General features: G+C 47.0%; 2 protein-coding genes across 3 annotated transcripts in view; one reads left to right on the top strand and one right to left on the bottom strand.

Annotated features, from left to right (window-relative positions):
* The window catches only part of SLC39A1 (solute carrier family 39 member 1), a 61,460-nt gene that overhangs the window by 36,326 nt on the left and 5,103 nt on the right, over positions 1 to 20,031 (bottom strand). The gene's annotated exons all lie outside the window — the stretch shown is intronic.
* The window catches only part of CREB3L4 (cAMP responsive element binding protein 3 like 4), a 36,410-nt gene continuing 35,273 nt past the window's right edge, over positions 18,895 to 20,031 (top strand). The window contains exon 1 of one of the 2 annotated variants that reach the window (XM_069218157.1): positions 18,895 to 19,149. The gene's annotated coding sequence lies outside the window, so the exon portion shown is untranslated. The remainder of the gene's footprint in view (positions 19,150 to 20,031) is intronic. The other variant, XM_069218158.1, reaches the window with a different exon arrangement.

The following is a 20,031-nucleotide window of genomic DNA, read 5'->3' as shown; positions in this document are numbered from 1 at the left end:
CAGGGGAATCATAGGTAATAGTAGGAAGGAATATTGGTCTGAAAGGTTTAAGAATAGATGTTCCAGTTGGGCTGTTTAATTCGGTATACAATTTACTTAGTTGAAGTTGCAGGTACCGCAGCCCATTTCTCATGGCCTAAAGTTGGCAACCTTGTTCCAATATTGCCATTTTGTCAAACCCCTTTATATTGGTAAGAGTCTGTTTAGTCAATTATTTCACCTCAAATCCTACATGGGTAAATGGTCTTGGACTTACAAATTTCAGAATCTTGTATTTTCCAGGGGAAGCTGAGGTTTTGCAGTAGCTTATCAGTGAATGGACTTTGTCTAAATCTGCCTATCAAAAGTTCCTAAAAGCACATTTTCAGATGCAAATAACATTGTTTCTTTCTGCAGTTTTGTATCCTCAAATTGGATGTTATCTCATAACAACTCCCTTGTAGCCTAGAACCGGCATAAAACTTGAACCTTGATTAAAACGTCATATTGTTGCCTCCTCTTCTTTCTTTTAAACAACCCTTTTACTTCCATCTGCATTCTGTCCCTCTCTGAGCACAGCCTACTCTGTTACATGCCTGGCTGACTTAATCTCTATTATGATGTTTCAGACAATTTCCCACACCCCATTTCAAAGATCATAATCCCACCTCCTTTGAAAGTCTTTTCACTGCAAGCTAACAATCTCTAAATGCTCTATAATCCCCACAGACCATCTGCATGAACCACCATACACTCCTGAGAAAGAGATGGGTAGCACTAGCCTACACCAGTGGGTGACATTCTACCAGACTGTTTCTAACTTGAATGCTCCTTTGAAATGCTGAAGCTGTTCTTTCTTCTAAAATGCTTATGTATCAATTTTATATTTTGACCCCAAACATTGTTATGAGACACAAGCTTTAATGTCCAGTTTTGTCCTTTTTGACACCTCCTTCCATCAGTGCTGCAAATAGAAAATATTCACTGCAGGAACCCTTATATTGGGCAACATAGGGAGAGACAAACTGTCCAACAAGCTGCATTCCAAACCATTGTGCTGTACCTTAAAAAGGGCCCATTGTGGCTCAATAAAATCTAGTTTGGAAGAAAATATTATTAAAACCAGCAACCAAATAAAACATGTTTACAGGCAGAGACAATGGAATTCTAATATAGCCATTGATTTTTTTAATCTCTTACGTATTTATCTCGTGGAAGATATTTATCAATGAGTAACCATTTAGATAGTAATAAACTTCTATATTTCTGGCCATGTTTGCACTTAGGAGCCAGTTTCCCAGTTTACATCAAGTGTAAATTAATGAAATATCAACTTGGTCTTTTACAATCTTGGGATTTCAAACCTGCAAAACTAAGTGTGTCTCAAAACTGTTGTCTTCGTGACTTCAAGAATGAAACTATGTTAGACGTCTTATGTACATGCACAGCTCTTTTACTCAAACATAAAAATGGCTGTGAGATCCCTTAAATGAAGTTCAAATGTGTCGACAAGCTTCAACTTGATGCCTTAAAAGTGATAATCCAAAGTTGTTGTCTAGATTTATTAAGTATATGGATCATTTTGAAAAGCGTTTGTTATACACAGCATGATTACCTACATTTTTTTAACCCTCTACAGGCAGTGTTTTATATGACCAATAGACTTTTAATTGTAAATAGGGTCACACTGATTGCATTTATTGATCATGTTGAGAATTTCTTTCTGTGGTACACTGTGATTTGCTGTATTTCAACTTGTTCTTACAGGTGTGGTGTTGACCCGCATTTTAGATCTCCATTTGTTTTCAAAGAGTATTTTAACTGGCTGTAACTTTATTGATGTTTTTATGTTATGATGGTTTTAATTAACTAAACAATTGTTTATTCATGCAGATAGTGTGTTAGCAAGAGAAGAGAAAAGTTATAGATTCAGAGTCAAGAACAGTAGTGAATTATAGTCAGCCTGTGGACCTTCAGCAAACTACAAGAACAAAGGCATCACAAGATATATATATATATATACACGTTTTCAATACATGCTGATCTGCCTTACTTTACTGTTACAAACAGGCTGTGCTTTAAGCTAAACTATGGTTTTAAGGCACCGGCACCAGACATCACCATGTATCCAGCAAGTCTCTGGTATAATAATGGTAAGCCACCTCTGGTGGTTAACACTTGCTAAATGGATCAGTGTGTAATCCCTGTTCACAGGTTTGAATCATGATTGAGTAATTTAGAGGGTGAGGTGCCTTTGGGGGCTCAAATTCAGACCTCTGTATACAGCCCATAAATCATACTGAGGAGAAGGTGTAATGTATCTGTCTACACTGGCACGTTGCAGACCCCAGACCAGCACACTTCTCCCAGTGTCCATCCATTAAATTAACCATGGATAATTTCTAAAGATTAAGCCTGGAGGGAGGCCGTTGAAAATTACAAGTACCCAGACTCTGGAATCCTCTCATCCAAAAGCTGAGATCAGATCCCAATTACATGCAGTCCAGGAAATGTTAACAATGAACTACTCTGGCTTGTCTTTAACCTATATCAATATAGATCAATGGTAGGATCAGAAGGATATTAACATGGTTAATGACACTTCTTTCTGGATTTTTATCACCATTTATACTTGTGTGTGCCTCACATCACTAACAAGCTTTCTGAAACAGCCAAAAGGAAATAGCCCTAGTGCTTTATATTGCTTCTTTTTTGTGGACATTTTATTTAAGGTTTTTCGGACCATACAACAATACAAAGACAGAAATGTATTAAAAAAAGAATATAGGTATGTGGGAGCATAAAAGAAACAGACATTTCAGATTTACAAAAACATAGGCATCAATAGGTTTTGCGGCACATAGTATCTATAAGGCAGATTAGGATAACTGTTAATGAAACATTCAGTCTGTTATCTCGGGTTCCAAGGAAAGAAGGTAGGCTCGTAAGGGAGCCCAGATATCTTTGGGACGGGATGTATGTGGTTCAAGCTGTGCATAATCATCGCTCATTTTTCCACAGCTAGACATGATTTAAGCCAAGTGAAGCTCTAAGGTACATGCTTGCTGCCCCAGTGTAGAGCTCTTTTGCGTTTGGTGAGTAGTAGAGCAATTAATGCGGATCGCCGTGTGCCAGTTGGGATGTCATGCATGTACTTCAATAGGGCCAGTAGTAGGGCAGGTTCTATCGTGACGCCTATCATGACAGAGAGGAGGGAAAAGATCGTGGTCCAGTACTGATTAAATAAAGGGCACCTCCAAGTGAGGTGGGCGAAGTTGGCATCCATGGTCCAGCATTTATTGCATTGGGAAGTACGTGTTGGATCAGTGCATGCAAGGAGTTTAGGTGCTGTGTATGTGAGGTGTACGAATTTAAAATGCAATAATTTGTGCCTGTGATTTATGAAGATTAACTTGGCGTGGGAGCAGCAATAAGACCAAATTCTGTCGGACATCGGAGGGCCCGAGGTCCGTCTCCCATGCCAACAACGCCATAGAGGCAGTGTTGGGAGTAGAGATGCAGGAGCGGTATAGTTGAGAAAGTAACTGGTTGACGTCAGAGTTTGTAATAAGTAATGTCAAAGGTGGGAAATCATTGTGTGCCAATGGGTAGGAGGGCATTATGGAGCAAAGAGTGTAGTGTAGGTGGGTAAGTAAGAAGCGGTCCATCTGAGAAGCATTCCGGAATCTAACATCATCAGAGTAAATGCTTGGCCATCTGGGAAAACATCTCCAACTATGTGAAGGTCCTGACAATTGCAAAATTGCTGCACTATTTTCTCTCGGGTGAGCCGGAGCCAGGGGCTGTCGATGAGTGGGATGTCGGGTGAGTAGAGGAGGTCTCCCCCGAGTGCGTGGTGGAGCTTCCGCCAAGCTCAACAGGTTGTGGACAGCGTTTGAATATCGGAGGGATCCAGGGGGATCCTCTCTGAAAGAATGGAAGAGAGGGGGAGCCCATCTGTCTGGTCCCTGTCAGGTTTGAGGTAGGGGATGCAAGCATCATGATGATACCAGCTCTGTGCATACTGACACTGTGCGGCTAGGTACTAAAACAATGGATCTGGGACCCTGAAGTCTCCACGTTCGTAAGGGAGGGTCAAGATTTCCCAGCGGATGCAAGGCTGTGGGTAGGCCCATATCAGCCACAGGAAGAGACCACGGAGTGTGGTGAAGAAACTTTGCGTCAAAGGAAGGGGGATGCTGTAGGAGGCTGGCTTGGCTTGTAGTGGGTACCAGAGGCACTTAAACCTTGTGCCAGGTCCAGTTATCCCTTATTAGTGTAGAAGAGGTGTTTCTAGCAGCTTAGGCTGATGGAAGGTAGCTATAGCAGAGCAGCTTAGGCTGAACTAGGAGACATGCAAAGCTCCTACTATACCACTGGTGTCATATGCACAATATCATAAGAAAACACAATACACAGATATACTAAAAATAAAGGTACTTTATTTTTATGACAATATGCCAAAAGTATCTCAGTGAGTACCCTCAGTATGAGGATGCCAAATATACACAAGATATATGTACACAATACCAAAAATATGCAGTAATAGCAAAAGGAAGTAATGCAAGCAGTGTAAAGTTACAATAGATTTCAATAGGAGCACATAGGTATAGGGGCAACACAAACCATATACTCCAAAAGTGGAATGCGAACCACGAATGGACCCCAAACCTATGTGAGCTTGTAGAGGGTCGCTGGGACTGTAAGAAAACAGTGGGGGTTAGAAAAATAGCCCACCCCAAGACCCTGTAAGGTAGGTGTAAAGTGCACCTTCAACCCCCAGAGAGCACAGAAGTCGTGTTAGGGGGATTCTGCAAGGAAAACAAACACCAGCAAAGCAACAACAGTGGATTTCCAGACCTGAGTACCTGTAAGACAAGGGGACCAAGTCCAAGAGTCGCGACAGTGTCGAGAGTGGGCAGGAGCCCAGGAAATGCCAGCTGAGGGTGCAAGGAAGCTGCCACCTGTTGGAAGAAGCTTGCTGTTCTGCAAGAAAGAAGAGGACTAGGAACTTCCCCTTTGGAGGATGGATGTCCCACGTCGTGAAGAAGCTTGCAGAGGTATTCCCACGCAGAAAGACCGCAAACAAGCCTTGCTAGCCGCGGTTTGGGTTTTTGGATGCTGCTGTGGCCCAGGAGGGACCAGGATGTCGCCACTTGGATGAGGAGACAGAGGGGGCGCCCAGCAAGTCAGGGAGCCCTCACAGAAGCAGGCAGCACCCGCAGAAGTACCAGAATAGGCACTTAGAAGAGGAGGGAACTGGAGTCCACCCGAAGTCAGAAAAGGGAGTCCCACGACGCCGGAGGACAACTCAGAAGGTTGTGCACTGCAGGTTAGAGTGTTGGGGACCCAGGCTTGGCTGTGCACAAAGGAAATCCTGGAAGAGTGCACAGGAGCCGGAGCAGCTGCAAATCACGCGGTACCCAGCAATGCAGTCAAGCGTGGGGAGGCAAGGACTTACCTCCACCAAACTTGGACTGAAGAGTCACTGGACTGTGGGAGTCACTTGGACAGAGTTGCTGAGTTCCAGGGACCACGCTCGTCGTGCTGAGAGGGGACCCAGAGGACCGGTGATGCAGTCTTTTGTTGCCTGCGGTTGCAGGGGGAAGATTCCGTCGACCCACAGGAGATTTCTTCAGAGCTCCTGGTGCAAGAAGGAGGCAGGCTACCCCCAGAGCATGCACCACCAGGAAACAGTCGAGAAAGCCGGCAGGATGAAGCGATACAAGGTTGCAGTAGTCGTCTTTGCTACTTTGTTGCAGTTTTGCAGGCGTCCTGAGCAGTCATCGGTCGATCCTTTGGCAGAAGGTGAAGAGGGAGATGCAGAGGAACTCTGGTGAGCTCTTGCATTCGGTATCTAAAGAATTCCCCAAAGCAGAGACCCTAAATAGCCAGAAAAGGAGGTTTGGCTACCTAGGAAGGATGATTGGCTTCTTACAGAGGTAAGAGCCTATCAGAAGGAGTCTCTGACGTCACCTGCTGGCCCTGGCCACTCAAAGCAGTCCAGTGTACCAGCACACCTCTGAATCCAAGATGGCAGAGGTCTGGGGCACACTGGAGGAGCTCTGGGCACCTCCCCTGGGAGGTGCAGGTCAGGGGAGTGGTCCCTCCCCTTTTCTTTGTCCAGTTTCACGCCAGGGCAGGGCTGGGGGATCCTTGAACCAGTGTAGACTGGCTTATGCAGAGATGGGCACCATCTGTGCCCATCAAAACATTTCCAGAGGCTGGGGGAGGCTACTCCTCCCCAGCCCTGACACCTATTTCCAAAGGGAGAGGTTGTAACACCCTCTCTCAGAGGAAGTCCTTTGTTCTGCCTTCCTGGGCCAGGCCTGCCTGGACCCCAGGAGGGCAGAAACCTGTCTGATGGGTTGGCAGCAGCTGCAGTGAAAACCCCGGAAAGGCAGTTTGGCAGTACCCGGGTTCTGTGCTAGAGACCCGGGGGATCATGGAATTGTCCCCCCAATGCCAGGATGGCATTGGGGTGACAATTCCATGATCTTAGACATATTACATGGCCATGTTCGGAGTTACCATTGTGACGCTGTACATAGGTAGAGACCTATGTACAGTGCACGCGTGTAATGGTGTCCCCGCACTCACAAAGTCCGGGGAATTTGCCCTGAACGATGTGGGGTTACCTTGGCTAGTGCCAGGGTGCCCTCACACTAAGTAACTTTGCACCCAACCTTCACCAGGTGAAGGTTAGACATATAGGTGACTTATAAGTTACTTAAGTGCAGTGGTAAATGGCTGTGAAATACCGTGGACGTTATTTCACTCAGGCTGCACTGGCAGGCCTGTGTAAGAATTGTCAGATCTCCCTATGGGTGGCAAAAGAAATGCTGCAGCCCATAGGGATTTCCTGGAACCCCAATACCCTGGGTACCTCAGTACCATATACTAGGGAATTATATGGGTGTTCCAGTATGCCAATGTGAATTGGTGAAATTGGTCACTAGCCTGTTAGTGACAATTTGGAAAGCAGAGAGACCATAACTCCTGAGGTTCTGGTTAGCAGAGCCTCAGTGAGACAGTTAGGCATCACACAGGGAACACATACATATAGGCCACAAACTTATGAGCACTGGGGTCCTGGCTAGCAGGGTCCCAGTGACACATAACAAACATACTGACTACATAGGGTTTTCACTATGAGCACCGGGCCCTGGCTAGCAGGATCCCAGTGAGACAGTGAAAACACCCTGACATATACCCACAAACAGGCCAAAAGTGGGGGTAACAAGGCTAGAAAGAGGCTACTTTCTCACAGATGCTAAGAAAGAGATAAAGGAGACGAGGGAGGACAGTCATTTTTAAAGTGGCTATTCAGCCAGCCATGGAGTGCGAGAGTTTGATCCAGGTGCTCACTTGGGTAGAGTGTTTGTCTATCACTGGCCCATAATTAAGTTGTATAACCTGATCTTTGTCTCTGTGAATATGAATCACCAGATATATGACCAAGTTGGTACTCCAGGTGATGGGCAGACCATGGACGTTGGGACAGTACTGTCAATTAAAGGGAACATTTCCAACTTGTCCCAGTTTTTTGAAGGCCAGAGAATTTTCCATATTGTGTAATTCCACTAATCAGTGAAGCGAGGTTTCCAGCAAGCTGGGAAACGAAAAGCAGTACATCATCAGCATACATGGAGAGCTGTAAGCCTTGATGAAGGTGTTTCTCTTGAAGATGGCCGGCCAAGAGATCCATGGCCAGGATAAAAGTTAAGGGGGAAAGGGGACACCCCTGTATGATCCCCCTAGTGACGGGGAAAGGGTTTGATGAGGAGCCATTTACTCATAGTCGGGCCACAGGGTCCGAGTATAGAAGCATAATCAGGGATGAAAAATTTTAAGGGAGACCAATTTTATACAGGAACACTCAGCAATGACCACTCCAAGGAATCAAATACATTTTCTGAGTATAGGAACATGGCTGCCACAGAGACCAAGGGGGAAGATTTATTTAGGACTGCACAAAAAGTCTGTAAATTAAAAGAGGTGGACCTATAGGGAAGAAATCCAGATTGGGCAGGTGAAAAATGGTGTTCCCTTAGCAAGGACAAGCGGGTAGCAATGACTTTGGCTAATATTTTATTGTTGAAATTAAGTAGGGAGAGAGGGTGATCGGAGGAGCAAGAGCAGGGGTCTTTGCCAGTGCTTTGGGAGACGTGTGATAACCGGTTCATGTAAACTAGATGGTAAGCAGCCCTTTTCGAGTGATTTATTAAATAAGGTAAGGAGATGGGGCATCAAGAGTTGTTTATGGGCCTGTTTATGGGCCTTATAAAATGCTCCTGTGATCCCAGATAAACCAGAAGCTTTACTCCCAGACAGGGAATCAATAGCCTGGACAATTTCGTCAGGTGCAATGGATTCCCTAAGCAATTGCTGTTGCCAGGTTGTGAGCCAGACCATCATTACCTACTCTACGTTATTCGCAAGTGCCTTTGGATCTTCTGAGACATGTGAGGAGTAAAGATGTGTGTAGTAGTGCAAGAGTTCTGCTATTATATCAGTGTTAGTGGAGATGGCATCTCCAGAGGGGGGGGTCATAACTGGGCTGTGTGCCCACCAGAATGATTTGGCAAGATGGGCTGTGCCAGCGTACAGCCAGGACACTCACCCTCGCCTTAGCGTCTAGCCGTGGCATATCTACCCAAGTACTTCACCTCTCTTTCTGCAAGATTGTGAAAGTCAGTCATGAAGGATCCGCGACAAGACAGTTGAAGGGGTTTTTATACTCCGTGTCCTCGCAGTCAATGTCTTGCAGTTCTGACTAAAGCTGTGTTAATGGTGACCTGATATCACGCACGATTCCAGCATGTTTGGAGATGCATATTCCACGTATATACACTTTAAAGGCTTCCCAAAGGGTAGTCTGTATGTCAACCATCCCCACATTAAGGGAAAAGTATTTCTCTACAGCGGCATGGGGCGCCGAGTGTATTCCCCGCTACAGAATCGCCATGTTCGCTCCATACCGCCCCTATATGGAAACCACCTCGCCAATCGGACCAGGCAGTGGTCCGATAGTGTGCAAGGTAAGTGTATACTCTCTATGATCCAGGGATGTCAGAGAGGAGCCAGTAGTCCAGTCACGTCCAAATGTTGTGTGGTGAGGAATAACAGGAATATTCTGCTGCCGTGAGATGTTGTATAAGCCAAGCATTGAGCATTGTGTAATATGTAGGTATCAATAATATCCAGGAGGGCAGCTCAAGACTGGTGTTTACCGGGCACGTGGGAACTGGTAGTGTCTATTTGGGGGTGTTGTATCATATTAAAATCTCCTACAGTAATGATGGCATCTGCATCTGCACGTTCCATAAGGGAATGTATGGACTGATAGAAGTAAGGGATGTCTACGTTTGGGCATACACGTTAGCTAAAAGGATGCGGGAGCCCGCTAGTACTCCAAAAAGCAGGACATATCAGCCGCCAGGGTCTATAAAGCTTGCGGTTAGAGAGAATGGGACGCTTTTGTGAATGAGGATCCAAACCCCCCAAGAATAAGAGGTGTAGCAGGAGAAGAATCGGTGAACCCCCCATATGGCCACAAACGTGTGACAGCAGCAAGGAGGTGTGTCTCCTAGAGAACCTTAATCCCATGAAGAGAGAGGTAAGCGAGGACCTGTTTTCCCTTTCGGGGGTTGTTGAGTCCACGGATATTCCAAGTAAGGAAAGTGATGTCTGCCTATTTGTGTCTACTGTTGCTTGAGGTCATCTATAAATACAAGGGAAGGGAAGTTGGGTCTGGTGTAGATAGAGTGCAGTGCTCTCAGGTGTGATACAAAACAGATTTACAGTTATCAAACAATGAACAACTCCCCCACAGCTGTAGGAACGTACCCTCTTTTTGGCATGGTTACCTCAATTCTTTGCTTACTGTCAGTGTGTTCACTAGGATCCTGCTAACCAGGACCCCAGTGACTGTGCGCTCTCCCCCTAAATCTGGTTGTTCCTGACCTTGTACATCCCACAAATGGCATACCTGTGCCCCTATGTAAGTTCCTAGTGTATGGTAACTAGGTACCCAGGGCATTGGGGCACCAGGTAAGTTCCCTATGGACTGCAGCATGTATAATACCACCCATGGGAGCCCTTGCAAAATGTGTCTGTAGGCCTGCCATTGCAGCCTGCGTGAAAAGGTGCATGCACCCTTTCGCTACAGGTCACTGCACCAGGTCACTGTAAGTCACCCCTCTGGGAGGCCCTCATAGCCCAGAGGGCCAGGTGCAAGTACCTGTGTGTGAGGGAACCCCTGCATGAGCAGAGGTGGCCCTATTAACTCCAGCTCCATTCTCCTGGATTTCGTAATTGTAGGGAAGCCATTTTACCCGTGTACTGGACTGTACTTCGTGAGTGTGGGGCACCATTTGATAGGTGAACTGGACATAGGTAATGGTAACTCCGAACCTGGGCATGTTTGGTATCAAAATGGCAGAATTATACCCCAATACTGTTGCCAGTAATGGTTGTATGATTCCATGCACTCTGGGAGCTCCTTACAGGACCCCCAGATTTGCTCCTCAAAGTTTGCAGGGTTTTCCCTGGCAGCCCGCACTGCTGCTATCCTACAGACATGTTTCTGCCCTCCTGCTGCTTGAACAACTCAAGCCCAGGAAGGCAGGACAAAGGATTTTCTTTGGGAGAGGGAGGCAACACCCTCTCCCTTTGGAAATAGGTGTTACCTGGCTTGGGAGGGGTAGCCTCCCAAAGCCAGTGGTAAGCTTTGAAAGGCACATTTGGTGCCCTCCTACCATAAACCGGTTTGCACTAGTCCAGGAACCCCCGGTCCCTGCTCTGGCATGAAACTAGATAATGGAAAGGGGAGTAACCTCTCCCCCTAACCATCATCACCCCAGGGGTGGTGCCCAGAGCTCCTGCAGATGGACACTTGATTCTGCCGTCTTGAATCCAAGGTGGGCAGAGGCCCCTGGGAGCATCTGAGTGGCCAGATCAGGTAGGTGGTGTCACAGCCCCCTCTTGATAGGTGGTCACCCTGCTAGGAGCCCAGTCCCCCTTCCTGGGCTATTTAGGGCCTCCCTCTTGGGTAGGTCCTCAGATTCGACATGTAAGATTACAGCAGGATTTCTCAGCATCATTTACTTAATCTTCTGGCCAGTGGAACTGCAACTGGACCCTCCAGGAACCAACAATCTGCATCCACAGCGACAACACTGCTTGCAACATTGTTTCCACTGCTCCTTCCAGCAACTGCAACATTTCCCTGGCTGTGCATCCTCTGAGTGCGACAAGTCTTCAGTCTGCACGAGAAGCAAGAAGGAATCTCCCGTGGAGTGAAGGAGTCACTCCCCTGCATCTGCAGGCACCAACTGCAATGACGACCGGTTGCATGGATCTCCCCTCTTCTAGAGCTGTGTGGATACTGCATCACAGGTGGTGGTCTGGAGTGGTCTCCTTAGTCCTCTCTGCCAGCTGTCCAACTGTTCTACAGCTACATTTTTAACAATCTTAAACGGAACCTTCAATAGAGTTTACTTTGTGCAATGAATATTGATGTGCATGAGTTATTTAAATGCCTCTCTTGTATCTTATTAGAGTGACATTTACAGCCTGTCCATTACACAAGTGTTAGGCCTTACACTGAGGCCATAAAAGTAGAAGTGACCATGTAACATCTAAGAGGTACTAAGACCACAGGAACGAACATGCACATACAGTTTGACCCATCAGCATTTCACAAAGTTGAACTACATAGCATTGACACTTGTAGAATCTAACAAAATGGGCAAAAGATCCTGCAATTACTGTCAAACTAATAAACAACTTCAAACATATCACACAAAACATAAGCAGGTGTGGAAGAATACAAGGACTTAACTTTCAATCCTGATTGACAATGACGACCTCTGGCAGTTTAAAATAACCTGCCATTCTTAAAATATATTTAGTTGAATACATTTCACAAGTGGATAAGATTTTTATGCACTGGCCACAGCAATAATTTGTAAACTTGGCTCATACGCTTCTGGAGTGCTGACTGAACACCATGCATAATGTGCCTAGTAGTTACTTGTTACATGCTTAGAGTACCCCCACTACTTGCACAAATCTCAAATATGCTTCTCTATAAAATCATGCTCTCCAAACCAACAACAAAGAATGATGCAGCATTTTACATGTGCTTCTGAAAGCTCTTCCGGGTGTTGTGAGGAGTGAGTGAGTCACAAAGATAATGCTACTGTACAATTCTATATGATTTGGCGACAACAAACACAGCATTGCCAGCCATCACAGAAATAGGAGGACACATCTTTTGATGTATTCATCATGAACTGCGGTTTTGGAAAATAAAATGCAGTTGTTGCATTTAAACACAAATAGAATGCAACAAAGGCACTCAGCGATTTCTCTGCACCCACAGGCCAGATTAGGTGCTTTAACTCTTCGAAAGATGTCTGCTTTTGTGGATCAATCCCACCACTTTCTACAGCAAATTATTTTGAAAAATGTACTTCTCCAAGAAAAATACTGCTGCCTAATACATTTCATTTTTTGGAGCTTAGCGATCTCTTTCTATGTTTTCTGCCATGTAGGTCTCCATGTGACTGGTAATGCTTGCCAGTTCATTATCTACCACAGAAATCTGTATGAAACCTGCAGAATGTTTTCATCCTGTACAGTTTAATGTAAGAAGTATCATAGTTTAATAGCAGCGTCTGTTATGGACAGCACCATGAAACTGCCAGACTGATGGTAAGTGCTACAACAAATTTTAAACAAATGGTACATAGCCACCATGTTTTGAAGGGACATTCTTGAGATATTAGGCTTTGGGGGACAGTTGTGAACTGGTGTCTGACTAAGCAAATTCAAGAGACGGGGTAAGTCTGTAAATGAGATTGCTATGATTTCGGATGTTCCCAGAATCTGCAGTTCTATAATTCGTTATTATGAGGCCACTGTAAAGTGTGAGGAGGTGGTCCCAGCCAGTGCCACTGACACCAATGAGATGTGGCATGGCAAGTGTGCCGTGGACCCTAATGCAAACATTGCAAATGCCTCCCACAATTCTGGGTCGTGTAAAAAGCCACCAGGCTCTGGTCTAGTTGACCACTTGCTCATTTCACCGCGGATGCAGATGCACCACATCCTCTGGCTAGGCATGGTCAGAGGATATAAATAAATAGGGGAGGATCACATGTGGTCCTTACACCCTGCCTACACCCTGCCTACACCTCCACAGTGTGTGCTTGCCTGTTATTTGTGAGGGCCATGACACTGGTGACGAGGGTTCAGTGCCCACGCGCCTCACCGCTGCCGTCACTACATATAGGGCTCTATGGGCACTTGACTAGAAGCCGCCCGCTGCCCCGCAAAGACTCGAGAGGGCCATGGGACTGTCTGATGTGCGATGGGCCCATTTGTGATCCGGCCCATTTCATGCTGGTGTGGCCGACCTGTGCTCCGCTGCCCGTGAGCCACCCCCTGAAGCTGTGGCAGTCTCCAACCCGTTCTCTGTGACCTGGGAAGACTGACGCCACACCCAGAAGCGCACCCCGACCTCCAGGGCCTAATGGGAGTGCTGAAATAAGCAAGTGAACCATACCAGAATATACTGAAATACAGGAAAGAATATCAAAGGCACAGAGCGTCCTTGCAGCACACCACCAGGTTGACGTCTCCGGCATGTCACTTATAGACAAGTGAGTGGAGTTGGTGCTCCCCATGTTTGCTGATTTTGACACGGCTGGCGTGTTTCACCTTTTGTGTGCCCCCTGATTGTGTGCTGTTGCAGTGTGCACCGTCGAGGCATACTACGGCCAGGCCATCCTGCATGCTCACTCACACCCCTGCTGTATTCTAAGTGGGGTGAAGAGGACAATTTTAAAGAGGTGAAAGAGGAGGGGAGTGCCAGGAAAGTACATGCAGTTTTGCATCCACAGTAGACAGTGTGCCCCCCGGTGAACCTGTTATAGATTTGGCTACGCACATTTCCCATGCCGCACCCAACATGGCAGTTGATCAACCAGCAGCAGGGCCCCCTGGGCATTTTCCACAATAATACACCATCGTAGGGGCGTTACCATCATTCAGCGAGCTCGCTGACCCCGCAACTGCCTCCCTGCGATGCAAGAAATGGATCGGGAGCCTAGAAAACTACTTCATCGACACTCTGGAACAAGATAAGGCAATGTCATTACTATAACATTTTGGTGGGAATGATCTATAAACTGTTCAGGCACCTTCCCAACACAGGTGCCGTAGATGACTACTACGCAGCCGTGAGAGCGCTCAACACTCACTCTGACCCGCAATTCAACCTGGCTTTCAGTGGTTCAAGCTCCGCCAAACACACCAATGAGAGGGAGAATCAACAGACCAGTTCTATGCCCGGATTAGAGAGCTTGCATGGTGCATGGTGGATGACCAACCCAAAGAAATAAGGACACAGACCATTCAGGGCTGTTGCAACAAGACACTCCTAGGCCTCATCTTGAGACAGCCAAACATTAGCTTGGATGACAACCTCATCATGGCAAAGTCACATGATCTCTCGACGGCCAGAGCGACGGAGATGGACACCGCCATAACATAAGTCTTGGAAAAGGGCCCTACCATAAAGGCAGAACATGCCAGCGCAATGCAATACCAAAAGCAGACACAAGACACAAACCCCAGCAAGCTGCATATACTGCGGTGTGAGGAACATGCCCCCGAAGCCTGCCCCGCAAAAGGACGGCTTTGCTTAAACTGTGGCGTCCATCTGCTGGGGAGGCGCCAGAGGAAGTGGAGCGAGAGGAAGGCGATCAATTTACGGAACGGTAAAACAGCTATTGTTGGAAGACCCCGAGCAACCACAAGGAAATCAGCCGGCATTGGGGTGGAAGCACGCCCCAAAGACTCATCACCTGATGAGGAAGAGGTCTTCCTCATTTCATTCACTGATTATTTGTAATGACACTGAAGACCTCAACCAACCTGTGTTGTCGAGATTGCGGGGTCCCAGGTGAAAGAGCTCAGACACCGGCGCATTGGTAAATGTGATTGGCATCCAGCAATATCGAAGCCTCTAACTGCATCCTCCAATAGTGCCATCCAACACTAAAATCTTCACATATGGGAACCACATGCCTCTGCTGCTAAAAAGGCGCATGACGGTTAACATCAAATCTAATGACAAGGAAATGCAAGCCGTTTTTCACACTGTGGATAAGGAAGCTAGCTCACTACTCAACAGTCATTTGGTTGAGGACTTGGGGTTGGTGTCATTCGCAAAAAGTGAAAGGACGTTTAAAATAGATTAACTGCTATGACAATTCCCTAAGCTGTTCACCGGCTTAGGATGCCTGAAAGCCCCACCCATTAAGTTATATATTGACAATTTCACTGCCCTGGGGCACAGGCGCATCCTTTTGCACCTCCGCCGCTCGTGGAACAGTGGCTGGACAAGCTGGAAAGCCAAGGAGGGATAGAAAAGGTATCCCCCATGGTAACTGCATTAAAGCCAAAACAGCGGGAAAGATATGGCTGTGCATTGACATGCACCTCCCCAGCCAGGCTATCAACCGGGAGAGACACTTAACACCAACCATAGACGACATAATTGCAGATCTGAATGACTTCAGATGGTTCTCCAAATCAGACCTAAATGCAGGCTATCACCAGCTATGCTTAGCTGAAGTGGGCAGATATATCACCACATTCTCAACGCATCTGGGGCCACAAGGATACAAGAGATTGAGTTTTGGCATCTTGTTGGCAGCCTCAGTATTCCAGGATGCTATTCGGGAAACTCTCTCAGGACAGCAAAGTGTTATGAATGCGAGTGATGACATCCTCATTTATTTCACAACTGCCAAGTAACACCACCAACATATTCGAGCTACTCTCAATTGCCTGGCAGAATAGATCCTCACATTCCACAGAGAGAAATTCTCCTTTTTCCAAACATCTATTGAGTTTCTCTGCTATGTCTTCAGCCAGGAAGGAGTGCAGGTTGACCCACGAAAATCTCAAGCAAGCTCTGGTGCCAAGGACTGACTGAGGTGCGCAGTTTTCTGGGCAAGGCCACGTATTGTGGCTGGTTCATACCGAATCTGGCTATCGTAGCAGAACTGTTCTAATTGCTCACTAAGGTGGCTGCTCCGTGGTCATGGGGCTGACGGGAAGAAAATGCATTCCAAACCCTCAATGAAGCACTACTGAATAAACTAACAGTAGCAGATTTTGACCCTGAGAAGAAGATGGTGCTGGTAGTGGACGCCAGACCAGCAGGCCTTTGAACCGTCCTTACTCAGGAGGTTGAGGCTGTTAGATGGGCCTCACTAGCATTAGCAAGCAAGGCTCTTACGCAAACTGAAAAACAATATGGCCAGATTGAGCGGGAGGCACTGGTGATCAAGTGGGCCTGTGGAGATTTCCACCTCTCTCTGCTGGAGACTATTTAGGGTGGTCACCGACCACCAACCACTGGTCCACTTTTTCAAGGGCACGGCACCTCATCCCCGCCACACATAGAAAGATGGGCCATTCAACTCCAGCATTACCACATGCCTCCATGTGGTAATGCTGGAGTTGAATGGCCCATCTTTCTATGTGTGGTAACTTACAGCCCGGGTGCCAAGAACCTGGCAGATTTCTTATCACACCACACCAAGAGGAAGTGGACACATCCACTGGCGAAGGAGCAGACACATATCTGCATGTGCTTGTCCACGGTGAATGCCCCAAGACGCATGATCAGAAGGAGATCTCTGATGTGATGGCTGACGATGCAGTACTAACAAAAGTGAAGGAACCTTTGGCTGGAGAGTCCAGGGAAGATTTATTCAAGGATGCTAATGACTGTATGGGCACAGACAAGGAAAGGCTAATTCAGCTCAGGAGGGTCCACAATGAGCTTAGCACGACCCAAGATGGTCTTGTACTGAGAGGTTACTGGCTGGTAATCCCGACCTGCCTCCAACAACGGGTGACCACGCTCATGCATGGAGGGCAACAGAGCATGGTGAAGATGAAGTCGCGCATGAGGGAAAAGGTATGGTTTCCTCACCTGGAAAACATGATTGAGGAATTTGTGAGACTATGCCCTGTCTGCCAACTGACAAGTACACCATTGCTCCAGCACCTATCGTAACTGAGGAGCCGTGAGATACACCCTGGTGAACGGTTAGCCTGGGCTTCGGGGAGTTTCCCCGCTTGGAGGATCACCATGGTTCTGGTGGATGGTTACTCGAAGTATCCTATTGTGGAAATAATGGACTCTACTGCTTTTACCAAAGTGGCACCAGTGTTAGAAAATAATTTTGCAATCTTTGGGGTCCCAGAAGAAATCAAGATTGACAATGGTCCACTATTTCTAGGAACCAAGTTCAAGGACCTATGGGAACAACTGAGAATAAAGTATTGACGCATCACCCACAATGGCTGCAGGAAAATGGTGAAGTTGAGCACTTCATGCTCACTTTGAACAAAGCCCTCTGAATCGCCGCACTAGAAGCTGCTGACCCTGAACTGAGTTTACAACGTTTTTGAGAGAATATCGAGGGACGCCACACTGCACCACACAGTGGGCCCCGTGGTCGCTGATGTTGAATGGAGTGAAGCATGACACTATACTTGTCTGCCCCGTGTGGGTGCTGCTGCACTATAACCCTGAAGAGATTCAGTCGAGAATATCGAAAAACAATCCATGGGCTAGCAGGAGGCAGCATGCGGCCACGTGATATTTGGATCCTGGTGACCATCAAGGAAAGAAGACCTGGATGGTAATTCCGGATACCTCTTGAACCAGGAGTGTAGACGGTTCTGTCTGTGGCCAGTACCATGATTGCTGCTAAAAAAAAGGGGCTGAGCAAGTGACCCGGAACATATCATGCTTCTGAGAGGTTCCATTCCCAGAGTTCCCAGAAGATAAGGTGGGAGTCGAGGACAGTCACTGGGACTTATTAATGGAGGATCCAGGGCCAGACATCCCCACATCTCGGGACTTAGCACCTGAACTGGGCAACGGAATACGGAGGACCGAAAAAGGTTGTGAAGCTCAGGAGGACATTCACTGCTTTCATCATCAGTGGCATGGGCTCCAGCCACATTCGCAGCGAAGTCAGAGGCTCAGAGACTTTGTTTGTCACATGAAGAGATGAACATTTAAACTAAGCTGGGGACGCATGTAATGAGCCACCAGACTCTAGTCTAGTTGATCACTTGTTTACTTCACCCCGGATGTAGATATACCATGTCCCCTAGACAGGCGTGGCCAGAGGCTATAAATGCAAGGGGGAGGATCATACGTGGTCCTTACACCCCGACTACACCTCCACGGCGTGTGCGTGTCTGTTATTTGTGAGGTAGCATGAGACATATTTGGCTACGGAATGTGCACCTAGCATCCTTGGGCGATGTATCACTGCAATAGTGACGCCACCTTTCTCAGAGAAACATACTATCCATTTGTGCATGTTTTGGGATTCTGAAAGACCAAGTAGCTGGTAATCGAATAGCAATTTGTGTAAAATCCTCTGTATTTTTATTTTGACTTTATTTGCTACAGTATTTAGGAAAACCCTAGTCAGCATTCAAAAACTTTTGAAAGTGTTTGATCTTATAATGTTTTTTACCTTTGTATTGCAAAAAAGAGAAAACGGAGATTTCATGATTTGTAATAAATTACAGGCCAGTCAGGAGAAATACTGTTTGAGAGGCAATCCTGCATTGCACCCGTTGCACTAATGATGACTACGCTCTGGCACTGACATCTGAGTGATGCCAACTGACAAATTCACATTCTCCCCTCTCTTTACTAGTCCTGTGTCGATAAATCTTTCTGGAGAGGGCCACGACTGATTGATGCACACACAGGGTTGTTGATCAAGACTTCTTTCCAGGACTGCTTGCCGTCTGCTCCAGCCCTGGAGCCGCCGCTTGAGTGAAATCCTCCCCTTCCTCGGTGTAACCGAGAGCCTTGTTTACTTCCGCGTGCCCCGGCGCACCTCAGGAGACGGCGCGATGCTTCCGTGTGCGCCGAGGAAGCGCTGCTTCCACACCTCAGGCCTGGGTAAACAGGCCCAGCCCAGGCACCGGGGGTGGAACTTGGACTGGCCCGTCCAGGATGCGGAGATCCTGCTGTGGAGAGGACTGGCTCCCTCGCAGGCGACTGCGCTGCCGCAGAGCTGACCACGGCTGTCGAGGCACTCCCGTCAGGTACGCGCGCGCTCCGTATTTTATCAACAAACGCAAGTGCAAGCTTTTACTTTTCAATTTTTATGGAATTCTCCGAGGGAGGAAGGGGTGGCGTTAGCTAGACTCGGGAGCTGCTGCTCGCTGTCCTATGGTGGGGTACGCCTCTGCTGGGGAGATGAAGAGTGGCCGAGCTTTGGCTGTCATCTGCAGTCGTTTCCAGGAATGTGCATGAGGATCTTACCCAATCTGTGTCGTCTTTGCTGTATGGGACTTGTAGCCTTGTTTTATGTAATTTTAAAATCAGGACTACAAGTTCCAGAATGCAAATCAGAAACCTGCTTTAGTCACATATACAAAGGGGAAAGGTGAGAGCGCTGTCCCACGCTCCGTTTCACGAGGGTGACTTTACGCTTGTCGCCGATTTTGTCAGTCTACAACTCGGAGCAGACTGGGACTTGAAGTTCCACCTTTCGGTTTATAAACATATTTTCTGCACTTCCTACCGTGCATAATGTTCTGGAAGGGGTATCTGTAGGGGCACGCACAAGTGTAAATGGGACGAATGACTGTGCTGGTTATGATCTGAGCTGCAAATAACGCAGGGACTGCGGATGAGTAGACTGTGAGGGAGAGTGACCACAGGCGGCATGCGGCATAGAGGTTGCCAGTAAAGCAGGCAAAATAACCTTCTGCCATAGCTATCCAAATGTATCTATCCTAAGGTGTTTGATGCACCTGGATTCAAACTTTTTTTATTGTCGAGCCTGCGTCGCATGCGTTTTCGCTTGCGAGATGCTTTAGTAGTTAGAAAAGGGCTCAGAGCCATGTCCATATCACATCAGTGTCTTTCATTGGTTCGTGGGCTTTCCTGTTAAAATCTGCTTGCTTTCTTTAGTGGAAGGC

Source organism: Pleurodeles waltl, chromosome 12 (assembly GCF_031143425.1).
Source record: "Pleurodeles waltl isolate 20211129_DDA chromosome 12, aPleWal1.hap1.20221129, whole genome shotgun sequence".
NCBI classification, from domain to species: Eukaryota; Metazoa; Chordata; class Amphibia; order Caudata; family Salamandridae; genus Pleurodeles; species Pleurodeles waltl.
Note: the sequence above shows the minus strand (reverse complement) of the source record. Positions and strands in the feature narration are given on the sequence as shown.